Here is a 12,639-nt window from a genome sequence, read left to right as displayed (position 1 = left end):
TTTAAAATGTCAGGTGACGTGTTAAATTGCTGCAACCATCACATTTTTAATTGTGTATTGAACAAAATATTTTTGACTTTTGCCACAACACGTCTTTTAATAGAATTGTGTTTTTAGTAAACAATTTGCCATAACGTGCTGATCATGTTTGATAATGTTCAGAATATGTTTTAATGAAATGGAGAGAGAACTTATATAAAATATATATTGCAAACCTGGTTTTATGCACCATGTAAAACACCATAAATACTTAAAACTGCATTTAATGGTGAAATCTAAGACCGTGAGAATGTTAGTTTTGGGTGACCTCAGTGACTCTGGAATATGACATTTTGATGAAAGTGGCCTACATGCCTTTCAGAGTCAAACTCAAAGACAGCTAATAAAATGATATAATACATAATATACCTGATGACTTAATACACTTGAACCCTTTCTTCTCAGTCAGTAGCCAGTCAGTAGAGAAAGAGTTAATACGGTACTTCAAGTGCTGTTTGTTGCATGGAAGTAGGTCTTCAGTGTTGAGTTCGCTGGAGTCTAAGATTACTCAAAGGCTTATATGCTGTCCTTGGTCCCAGGTCTGTGACCTTAGATTCATGTAGATACAATGTGTGCCTTTCAGTATAGATTTACAAGATTATAAATAGCACTGATTGAATGTAAACATACTAAACATGTATAGGCCTACTGTATGTTCCTTCGGAAAGATAGGATTTTGTAAAAGCATTCTTTAATTTGAAATTGAGAATGCACAAATTATTGGAGTCCTCTTTTTATGAGACAAGGATTAAAGCTAATGCCTGTATTACAGACTACAGTATACATACTGTATACATATACAGTATACTACACATTTTTTATGTAACTTTTTATTATGATGTTATAATTTGATATAGACGTTATTGAGAATTGATTTCCTTTTTTTTTAATTTGTGTTGCTAATTTGCCTGGTTTTTAAATTGTTTGTTAGAAATAAAGCTTGTGAATGTTTTCATACGTTTTCCACTTATTTCTATCCTAAAAGAACTAAAACAACGAGTCATATTATGGCCGCGTTTTCTCTTAAAAGGACACCACCGTCTGAAACACATGTTCAACATGACACCGTACAATAAGATGAACAGCAATCAGACTTCATCACTAAACGTTCCTTCATTCGTTTCACGTGAGTGAGCATGAAACATTACAACGTGTAATCCTACACTGTGAAAGTCATACGTGTGGAGAGAGCCATCGTAGTCTCATTGTAGCTTCATTCCAACCTTAAGATCTCAGTCAAATAACCCTCTTACGTACTAAATACTATACCAACTGTCATGCTACACAGAGCTTACAGGAGCTATAAGCAGGCTCTGAGTTGACTCTTGATTTACTCTGTGGTTCAGAATTGGAGGCAATTACCTGGTAACCATACGCATTTATGTTGACATAGTACACATAAATGTGTATGCTGGAGTTAGAGTCATAATTGACTACATTAGCCATACAGTATAGAGGGTGCAGTCTATTTACTAAGAACAAACAAATAAATTGGTCTTAATTCATTGATTCAACTTTCAGCATTTTCTTTCCTCAGCACGTTGAAGCTCAGCCCACGCCCCATTTATAAAAAAACATTAAAATGAATAAAAGCGGATAAAACGTAGGCTACAAACGTGAGCAAATATCCAATGATAAAATAGAGGCATGATACCAATTCACAAAACTATGAAGAAATTGTCTTACATCACAAACAACTAATTTATATCTGTTAACATCTCAAATAAAGTGGTTTTGAGTTCATTTACTTTTAAAGCCTATATTCTTCTGTAGACCCAGGTACCCCGGAGGTCTAGGGCTGTCACGATTATGACATTTTACTTGAACATTTATTGCAATACAAGTAATTGCGATTAACGATTGAATTGTGTGGCTTTTAAGCCTTGTAAGCAAAAGTTGCACAGGGCAGATATGACAAAAACATAAATACACAAAGAAATGACCCACACCAATAATCAAAATAAAAAAAATATTATGGCCAAAATACACCATATTTAATATTTTATACTCAAAATGTGTTCTTGTAAATAGCCGATGTACAAGAGCACAACGCAACAGGTTATATGTATTAACCCTTCTCAACATGGAAACGATTATGAAAAAATAACAGCGATTATCTAATCTAATAATTTTAGTAATTGTGTCCTCAAGATTTCAGCACCAAATTTGAGGACGAAATCGTCCGCAGATATTGCTCACTGTGATTAGCTGGAAAGTTTGCCATTCTGCGCTTCGATTGGCTGAGCATTGCATAACGGGTGAGCCACAGGGGACACCCGTTATTTATATAAGTGGCAGATAGACGCGGATGAGAGACGGAAGGCGGCGAGAGACGAGGGAGAGAGAGATAGGGGAGCAGAGAGAGAGGGAAAGACAGAAGGGGAGAGAGAGATAGGGGAGCAGAGAGAGAGGGAAAGACAGAAGGGGAGAGAGAGATAGGGGAGCAGAGAGAGAGGGAAAGACAGAAGGGGAGAGAGAAAAGGGGAGAGCCAGAAGTATCCTAACCTGACTCCGCCAGATGGGGCAGCAGAGAGTACACTGGGTTCCCCCCTCCTGCTGCCTTGATCCCGCCTCTAGCTGCCGCTGATTGGCCAGGCCGTTTTGTGGCCGGGCATCAAGTCTGCCTGAGAGTTCCCAGGTGGGAGCAGGAGGGGGGAACCCAGTGTACTCTCTGCTGCCCCATCTGGCGGAGTCAGGTTAGAAGTATCCTGGAAACCAGACAAATCAGCAGGAAAATAAATCCCTGTGGAGCCGAGTGAGAGAGGGGGAGAGGGAGAGGGAGCCAAGATAGAGAGAGAGGGGTGAGAGAGGTAGGGATTCGGTATGTCATATCCCCGAACGGATATTGACTTGTCTCAAATCTCAAATTGTCACAGGCCTTCAGAGGTCCTCTACTTTTTCCCTCTACACAAAAATCTCTTAGCTGAAAATAGCTGATGTACAAGGTGATGATGGTATTAAAGGAGAATTCCATGCTAGAAGGCTTTCTTACCTTTATTTGTAGTTGTTACGTCCCCACCAAAGAGGTCCAGGTGTTATTTTGTGCAAAAGCTCCTTATTGGCTATTTCCCCTACCATAAGCCCTAAATGAATTGCATTGCATTGAATGGGAATTGGATGGAGCATTGGGGTGTTGTGCTAATTTGCTTATTTCCATCGCTCAAAATTATAATTTTTCGTATATATCCTCTCTTCATAATGTAAATAATATCCCAAGCGGCACACTTTACTACTTATTTCGGTGGAAATAAGCGAATTAGCACAACACCCCATAGCCCCATTCAATTCCCATTCAATTCAATGCAATTCATTGAGGGCTTATGGTTGGGGAAATAGCCAATAAGGAGTTTTTGCACAAAAAAACACCTGGACCTCTTTGGTGGGGACGTAACAACTACAACGAAAGGTAAGAAAGGTAAGAAAGCCTTCTGGCATGGAATTCTCCTTTAACTTGTATGTCACAACCAGGCGGCAAGGATCCGGTTTTGAAAATAAAGCTAATTCACCATATTCACATGTCGGCCATCTTGCCATTAAGTTAATGAAATGCCAGTCTGTCTGTCTGTCCGTTTGAGCACGGAATGTCCGCTTGAGCACGAAATGTCTGTGACGTCATGTTGTTGACATCATCATTGTGATGAAAGGCACCGCTCACTTAACCTGACTCCGCCAGATGGGGCAGCAGAGAGTACACTGGGTTCCCCCAGTGGGGGGGGAACCCAGGTTACCGCTCACTTCCCACAAGTGTGATTTTTCATTGCAAAATGCCAACATGTCCGCTGTGCGAGTTAGTGTTTATGACACTATTTCCACTCCTGCAGGTTGCAGAAGCCATTTCATCATGCCATTAGTCTCACTGGATATTTAGATTTTTTTCAATCACTAGTTTAAACTCTTTTCAATTATCACAAAAAACATATATATATATCCAGTGTAGCTGGATATGCGTTTTGCATATTATGGTCCCATAAATATTAAAATTGATTCTAACCCTCGCTGCCCTTTCCGGTTGCTGTTCGAGACTGGAAATTCCAAGATGGTGGATTTTAATTCAAATGTTTGCCTATATTCATAATTCAGCTAATATTAGACGATTGTGACATGCCCTGAATAGGATCATGTGGTTAAAGTTAAAGGTCTTTACAGACCGGTCGCGTTTATTTCATGTGATCAATTCACATAAACTACTGTTTGTGTTATGAGTACATCCATTATTATTATTATTATTATTATTATCAAATAGCAGATCTACAAGCATGTAAATTGGCTATTTTTGGCAAGGAGGTTTGGTGGTCCGTCTTTCAAAGTGGAGGGTTTAAACTGAAGTGACACATTGATCAATTCCAAATATTATCAAAGTATTCTGAGGCAGCCCTGGACTTGCGTCATGGCACACGCTTTGAGAAACCCCGAATTACACACTAGTAGCCTAACTAGTGCTTAACTAGTAGTGACTAGTTGCACACATTGTTACATTGCTGCCTATTTTCAACAAGGGGTCTGAGACATTGTATGTGTGATAGGCCCTAAACGACATTACACCCACGCAGCCATGGGTGACTCCGCCGGGACAAATGGAAATCCTTGGCTTGTACCCAAATGTAATAACTGGTGTGAACAGGAAAGGTGTGGCCCATTACAATGTAACACACATCTGACCAAAGCAACAATTGATCATTTAAAGACATCCATCCATCAGGGTTTTTCTTGTCTTGTCTTGTATTTTTTTTTTTTTTTTTACATTCTGTAATTCCCAAGGGATTCAAGGGAATCATTAAAAATTAAATGTGCAGCAGCTAGCTTACCTGGATACTGTTGGCAAAGTGAAATGCTTGGCGAAAAACGATGCAAAGGGGTAATGTATATCTAGTTAGTGGAAGATGAGAAATGCAAGATGGCTCCCTGGCCCCCCTCTCTCTTCTCGTTCTCTCTCATTGATTCCACCGATACTTACATTCTGAAAAAGAGAAAACGATCTGGTTACAGTGCACTACTACTGTGTGTGTGTGTGTGTGTGTGTGTGTGTGTGTGTGTGTGTGTGTGTGTGTGTGTGTGTGTGTGTGTGTGTGTGTGTGTGTGTGTGTGCATGCATGCGCTGTTAGACTGTGTCCAGTCCATGTGTGGCTAAATGGCATTATGTCATTTTGATAAATGCCACAGAAAGGTTTACTACTGTGACCTGTGTTTGCTGTAAATCAGGGGTGGGCAACTCTGAAGTTGGAGAGGGCCACTAGTTCCACACTCACTCCAGAGGGCCACATTGCATTATTGTCAGGCAGAAACCTCTCATCTCCGTATTTTACCCTTTTTTTGAGTGGTGCAAACCACTCCAACAACCAGCTTTGTCTGTATCTATGTTTGTGTCTATGTATGTGTGTACCTGTACGTGTGTGTACCTGTACGTGGGACCCAAACAAATTAGCATGGTTACTATGGTCACTGACATTACGTCAGACCACAGCTGATCAGGCTATATAAGACCTTGCACCACTCAGTTCACACAGGTGTGATTTTTTCGTAATTAATGCCCTCCTTCGTCATTCTACTGTATGTCACACAAAAGTAGAAAAAAAAAGCTCAAAACACACAAGCTTGTAGATCTGCTATTTTTTATATTTTTTATATTAATTTCTTTCTTTCAGTTTGCTAAAAACCTGCACACAGTAAAATCCTCATTATCAGTTTAACGCTGACTATAGAAATTGACCCTGCATTCACAAGACCTTTAATTCTGCTAGTGCTTTTCAATTGGAATGGAGCGTTCTTTCCTTTTTTGCAGAAATCCGTAAATGGCAACAAAATGCTCCGTTCCCATTGAAAAGCATTACGTTTGTTGTGACCGCACCCTTAATGGTCCATTTTGACACTCACAATTAAACTAATGGTGAGGATTTAGGTTCAATGACTCAAGTACACTTGAAGACATATGGCTGTTGATGGCCACACATTGGATGCTGCCAAGGATTTAACCAATGTGTAATGAATGCAGCCTTGTGGACCATAGATATTGTGAGCTGGTTGTGGTAGAGGGGACCATAGATATAAAAACCTAGATGCCTCATCGCACTGTAATACGGAAGTCGAGCGGAAGTGCGGAAGGCATGCTGCGTCTCTGCCACTCAAGTGACTACTGGCCAATCACAGCGCGTCTTTTCTGGGACTTAAATCCAAAGGAGCTTTATTGGCATGAGAAAACAACATTTTTCATTGCCTCTGATTGGCCTACCGAAGGTCCCCTTCTGTGACGCACGCGGAAGCGTGGCAAGCTTCCGTGTGCGTCACAGAAGCTTGCCTCCTCTCGAGATACAAACTCCCCAGTGCCAAAGGAGGTGTCTACCTTTTCATGTCTATGGGGGGGAGGGGGCAGTCAATCAATCAAGTCAACAAATTTAAACGAATGTATATGTATTTTATGGCTTTCCACTGTTTCAATTTAGAAATCACTGATTAAAAAAATTGCACTTTATATACTGCCCTACAAAGTGCAGTAAATACAAACAGAAGTTTCACTGAAAAATGGGTTTAGTATTTCAACTGGTCAGCCAAATGAGATATCAGCATATAAATTATATTACACTATCTGTTCTTGAGGTAATTGTTTATTCCCCAAAGTCACGAAGGCTAATTTGACTTTTGGGATACACAAAGGTTGGTGTGTCCAAAAGCATAGTTACTGCACTTTGGCTTTGCAGGCAGAATACTACGTTGACAAGGGTCCCCCATTGGTCTATGATGAGTCCCCTTTCTTCTTTCTACGGCAAATATCTTTACCAAAAACAGACGATCTATAAGCTCACACCGTGTCGCATTGCAACGTGTTGTGAGCTTGTAGATCTGCCATTTTCAGACACCTATCAATTTTCGCCTATTTTTGCTTAAACTTTTGCATACGACACATCCAGAATAGGGATGCTACTGTAGAGTTAATTTGAAATAATATGCAGATTTAAGGATGATGCTTTTCATAGGTGAACATAAGTGAGACAGAGGGGTTGGCATTATGACAATGATTCTTTACTCACTGCTATATGCGCTCCTGTCTGTCACATACATCTGTCATCTGCACCTGCTCTGCCCACTCTTCTAGGTTGAAGAGGAGGCAGCACGCCTGGCATCGATGCCAGCCTGGAGGAGGGACATTATGAAGAAGAAGATGGATGAGGAGAGGTATGTAACTAACCAAAGATAGTTTGGTAGATGGATTGTTTACTATTTATTATTTATTTATATGATTTTTATATTTATTATTTTGGTGACAGAAATAACGTTTTTTTTGTTTTGTTTTTCTGTTTCTTTTTCTTGGTTGGACAATGCAGGGAACAGAAAAGGTAAGATTTAACTTTCATTTATTGCTGTTGTTTATTTGATTTTATTCTGTTATGGCACATTTAAAACCACAGTTAAAGCCACAGAGTAGTACTTAGTTTCTATCATTTCTACACACCACGAAGCCTTGAATTCATGTTAATTGTTTTTGTCGCATTCTTAAGCAATAATTTGATGACCAGCGGAAATATGTTAATGTCGACTGACTCCGCAGGGCTCCAGACTAAGGAGGTCCCTACATCCCATGCAGGGACTATAAAATAACAATTTTGGACATAAATTGATCTCTGCACTGAAAATGTGCATATCGTGCGCACCTACGGGTAGCATAAGACTAGCAGCGCTGCATAAATGTTGCAGCGGCACCGGCAACACTTCAGCCACAAACTATTACTGCAAACTATTACTGCAGAGAGAAACCCGCAAACAGGTGCAGCAGTCTGTACCCTCATGTAGTCAGAAAAATGCTGTGTTATTTGAACAGGAGAATTTTTTTATAAAACAATAAATAAATAAACTAAAACAAGGGAGAACAGGCAGACAGACCATTCACACAGGCTCAGCGCTCCCTGCAGCACAAAGAGAAAGATGTACCCCTCCCTTTTCCACATAAAAAAAAATCAGACCCATCTGAAGTGAGTGGTACTGTACTGTACTGTACTGTACTGTACTGTACTGTACTGTACTGTACTGTACTGTACTGTACTGTACTGTACTGTACTGTACTGTACTGTACTGTACTGTACTGTACAAGCTCTCCCCCCTGGCCTGTGTGTGTCTGTGTGTTAGGCTGTGAAACAGTGACACTTGGTGGTGAACAAACGCTATAACGCTATTTCCGTGCTCGGACATAGGGACAGACCCAGCCACACAAATAGCTGTCTATAGGAGTGGTTGCACCACTCAAAAACTTTCATATGATAACAGCCAAAAGTTAATATATGTAAGAAAACTGTCGCAAATGAAAACATGAAACAGTGGCTCTCAACAGCCTGTGGACGGTGGATGGAACAATGTGCTAGCATCCTGCTATTGGTAAGATAATTAAGATCCATAAAAAGATATCACACACCCAACACCAGAGGTGTTAACCTAACACCCCACACTGACAACTTCGACCCGCAAGTGAGAAGATCACAGTGGGCAAGTTGAGGCTGTGCATTGATCAGCCCTGTGTCTGAGCCTGAGGTTCTGACGCACGTCAGTGAAAAACTAAGTTTTCAGTGCCACACACGCAGACCGAAAGCTTTTACCTACTAATTACCTAAATATTCTGTATTGTGACTGTGCTTTTACTAAAATATTAACTTTATTAACAGATTTTCATTACTTTGCACATATTCAGAAATGCAACTGGCAACCCCTCCAAAAATTTTGGTTACCCCTCTGGGGCTGATCTAAAGATTCTAAGAAGGCATTTACTTCAAGGATTAATGCATTTATCAAGGATTATTATGATACCTTGATACCTATTATGATTCCTTACTGCCACTTTCAAAAGCAACGCTGGAAGTCTTTAAATAACTGTTATATGTTCTGCCCTCACATTAGTGTGAATGGTTAGAATAACATCAACATTAAAAAGAAAAAGAAATTGGGACTGTATACATTCACTTTGGGACGGTTCAAATTGTATTTTGGAACGGTTCCGGGATGTTGGTGAAAAACTCAGGTCTGGAACCCTGCCGCCGGTCATCAAATCATTGGCTTAGAATGTGACAAAAACAAGAAAATCTCCATGAATTCAAGCCTTCATGGGGTGTGTAATTGATAGAAATAAGTAATTTTTGGGGGGTGAAGTGATGTGAACCAATATCACAAAATGCCAAAAACATCTCAGTCGGTATTGTTAATGCTTGGACTTCGGATAGGCCTACCCACATAAAAATAAAATCACACCCATCTGAAGTGAGGGGAGCTCTTATCATCATACATCATCTCATCCCGGCCAATCACAATTTGCATTCTCACCTTCGCCTTCAATATTTGTGTTTACACAATGTTTGTGTTTACACAAACGCTCAAAACTGTCCATTCATTGTCAGTGGCAGTTAAGGTTTGTGTTAGGACAATATTTGTGTTTACCCCCTCAAAGCTGGACATAGGAAGGGCTAACGCCCCTCAAAAATATACATAATATGCTACATAGATCAAATAGGTCTCCATTTGTTTGAACTGGGGCTGAAACATGGACTCTGAACTAGAGACTAAGGGTTCCATCTGCTGGCCAGTAATTGTCACTCGCATTCCATGCACATGAATCAGTGCAGTAGAACAGTAAGTGGAGGTAATAATAAATTATCCATTGTATTCACATTAAAGATTCTACACTCAAAAGTATAGAGTAAAATTAACAATGTAGAAAGAATGTAGGACTACTACTCACCGACACGTACTTCATGGTTTCATTCAGAAAAGAAGAGGAGCAGCACAAACTGGCCAAGGAGAGGGAGGAGAAGACCGAACTGGAGCGACTACGGACCCTGGGCTATGATGAGACCAAGCTAGCACCCTGGCAGAGGCAGATGATCCTGAAGAAAGGGGACATAGCCAAACAGTGAGCTCAGTCTTCTCCTTCCAGTCCACACCCCAGCCCTCACAGTTCGACCGCCCAAGACTGTGTACACCTCCCATACCTCTTTCCCCGTCACTGAATACCATCCACCTTATGTCCTTTGTACCAACCACACTGTAACACATACTGTACCAGAGGGGAAGTGTTTCTCCTCTCTGAACCAGGTATCTATGGTTGCCACAAGAACATACTGGCTTTGGCTTTGAAAGTTCAACTAGCCTGAAAAATAAACTGGTGCAACCAACAAGCTTCTCCTTCGAAGTCTCATCAATGATCATCGATGGACGCAACCCCCCCCCCCCCCCCCCCTCCATTAACATTAGTAGTATCGGATTCAATGGACTATGTTAGCGAATTGAATAGATGTGTTCCATCCTTTTCTGTCCAAGACATGGGCTGAACCTGGATGTACAGTATGTGAATGATATGAAGGTGATCGTTAGTATCAGATATGGTAATGATACAGTTTGATTTATAGTAATTTTTAGAAGCTAATCGATTGGAAGCTTGTAGCAGATGTACTGTTCTCGCATGCTTCTGGTATTATCAAAGTTGTCACTTTTGCCATTGGGAAAATGTAATTGCATTTACATTATTTTCCCTCACCAGCCACAGTTACCCATATACAGAGAATGGAAGTCTAAATCTACAAAAAATATATAGGTTTTTATACCAAGGTGGCATACTGGTTGACATATTAAACAACAGCTTACCACTTGAATCAACTAAAGCATAGACAGCATCCCACTGTCCAGTGATAGAATTTACTTTAGTAATGAGGTATTTGTACTAAGCTTATAGCAGAAAATTCTACATTGTTTCATGTTATTGCCAGAAATGAAGACCTTGTAAGAAAATACATCCTAATACTGTGTTATGAATTAATTTGTATATTTCTGGCCCAACTATATTTTTTTCATGTTGTTGAACACATCAATATCTTATTTGAAATCCTACACAGATCATGTAGTAATGCAACTTGAAATGTAGTCATTGTTTAATTATCAGTGGGCAAAAGACATCCACTGTTATAATTGCATATTTTTCTATGTCCTAAATGTCCAACATTATATTATATTATATTATATTATTATGACATTGCCATCGTGATTATTGTGAATGTTGTGAGCTTGCGCAACAGGTCTCATGGGTGTTCTATTCACTTGGGGCCCTGAGAGAGGAATTACATAATACTATATGAACTCAATATGAACATGCAAGATTTCTATTTTTAATAGTTGATTTTATTTAATGAAGCAAGTGTACAGAAAAACACCATCTAGTCGATGCTTCTCATCTGCATTCTGCACACTGAAGACTCTGTGTAAACTCTAAAGGTATAGAAACGACCTTTGGTCAGTTTGGACTGTGTCCTATTTCGGGCCTTGTCCTACTAACCTAGGGGCTAAATGTTTGATGAGCAGATTTCCTTACGGACTGAAAAGAGTGAGTGAGGCTCTCACATATAAATTATGTCTGTGTGTATTTACAGCGGAGAGAGTTCCAGAATGAGATATTCACAATGACACCGACTGTACTTTAATAACAATGTGTTGCTGTCCTGAAAACCATACACATTATTTGTTGCTGTTTAAGAAGTGCTTTATCTAAGACTTTTGCTTTCCAAAACTCTCAAAATCAACTTAGTCTGAAATTGACTGAAAATAAGTTCAGGTGGAAATATATATTACAAAATGGATAAACTGCATTTAAATTTTATAATGAAACCAGAGTATCACACGATCAACTTTGCAATTAATGAATGCAACATGGGTAGAGCTTTGGAAAAGAAAATGTGTTTGTGACAAAATCCACATATGCACTACTATAAAACAGCTACTTTTATTAACCGTTTTGCTGTGTGATTTCCCTCCAAATGCAGATTTTCAACAATGCCTTCCTTGGTTTCAAACAAATCTATATAATCTCCATATAATCGCTGGGGGTGTGGACATTATTTTTCACACACATTATGGTCTTTGTAGAGCATAAATTATTATATTATCTCTAGACTTATTAGACCTCAGGATTGTGCCGGATGTGTCTTTCTGAATGTATTTCAATGCATGTTGGAAGATAATTGTCAAAATGTACAATTATTTGTTTACTTCATTTATGTTGGAAGCAGTATAGGTATCTATATACAGTAGCTGTGGTGTACACATCGTACTGTCATCTTGAAAACGGCATGGCCCTTGTTGAGCAATCATTTGGAAATATTCTGATTAACTTTCATTGGATGCCATATTGATGTTTGAAATTGAGAACAATGTAAACATAATTTGCCATTTGATTTTCTATAAACTCTGTATATAGTAACCCTCAATACTTTGTTGTGTCATTGTTTCAAAACATGTAACTGATTTCACCCTCGCTTACATAGAATAAGAATGTTGGTGTATTAGCCTGCCTAATGTATAAAGCTATATTTTCAGGATGACAAAGGTTAATAAATAAATCTTTAATCATACAATATGTCTGAACTGCTTTTAATTCGTACCTATACTAAATAATTTGGGAATTGTATGTTAAATTACAATCCATATAAATGTATAGGGGCATGATTGTTGTGAACCAAATTGCAGTGTATGATTCGGAACACCAGAGGACGCCCTTGGGTTGTCAAAGGTAGTTAAATTACAACTTCTGGAGGTCAATCATAAAACTGATGGAGGAAACTCAGCTCTATATATACACAC

At 39.3% G+C, this 12,639-nt stretch overlaps 1 long non-coding RNA gene across 2 annotated transcripts; it reads right to left on the bottom strand.

Annotated features, from left to right (window-relative positions):
* Positions 1-414: 414 nt before the first annotated feature.
* Positions 415-9,891, bottom strand: LOC306913420. Of its 2 annotated transcripts, XR_013788531.1 has the most exons (4): positions 9,752-9,889; positions 7,062-7,164; positions 4,845-4,996; positions 415-587 (listed from the first exon to the last, which is right to left on the bottom strand). It is a non-coding gene; the product is annotated as an uncharacterized lncRNA (long non-coding RNA). The 2 variants fall into 2 exon arrangements; XR_013788530.1 differs by lacking the exon at positions 7,062-7,164 and having other exon boundaries at positions 9,752-9,891.
* Between the last annotated feature and the right edge of the window lie 2,748 nt (positions 9,892-12,639).

This window comes from Electrona antarctica (genome assembly GCF_951216825.1).
Source record: "Electrona antarctica genome assembly, chromosome: 2".
Taxonomy (NCBI): domain Eukaryota; kingdom Metazoa; phylum Chordata; class Actinopteri; order Myctophiformes; family Myctophidae; genus Electrona; species Electrona antarctica.
This window is presented reverse-complemented; position numbering and strand designations above follow the sequence as displayed.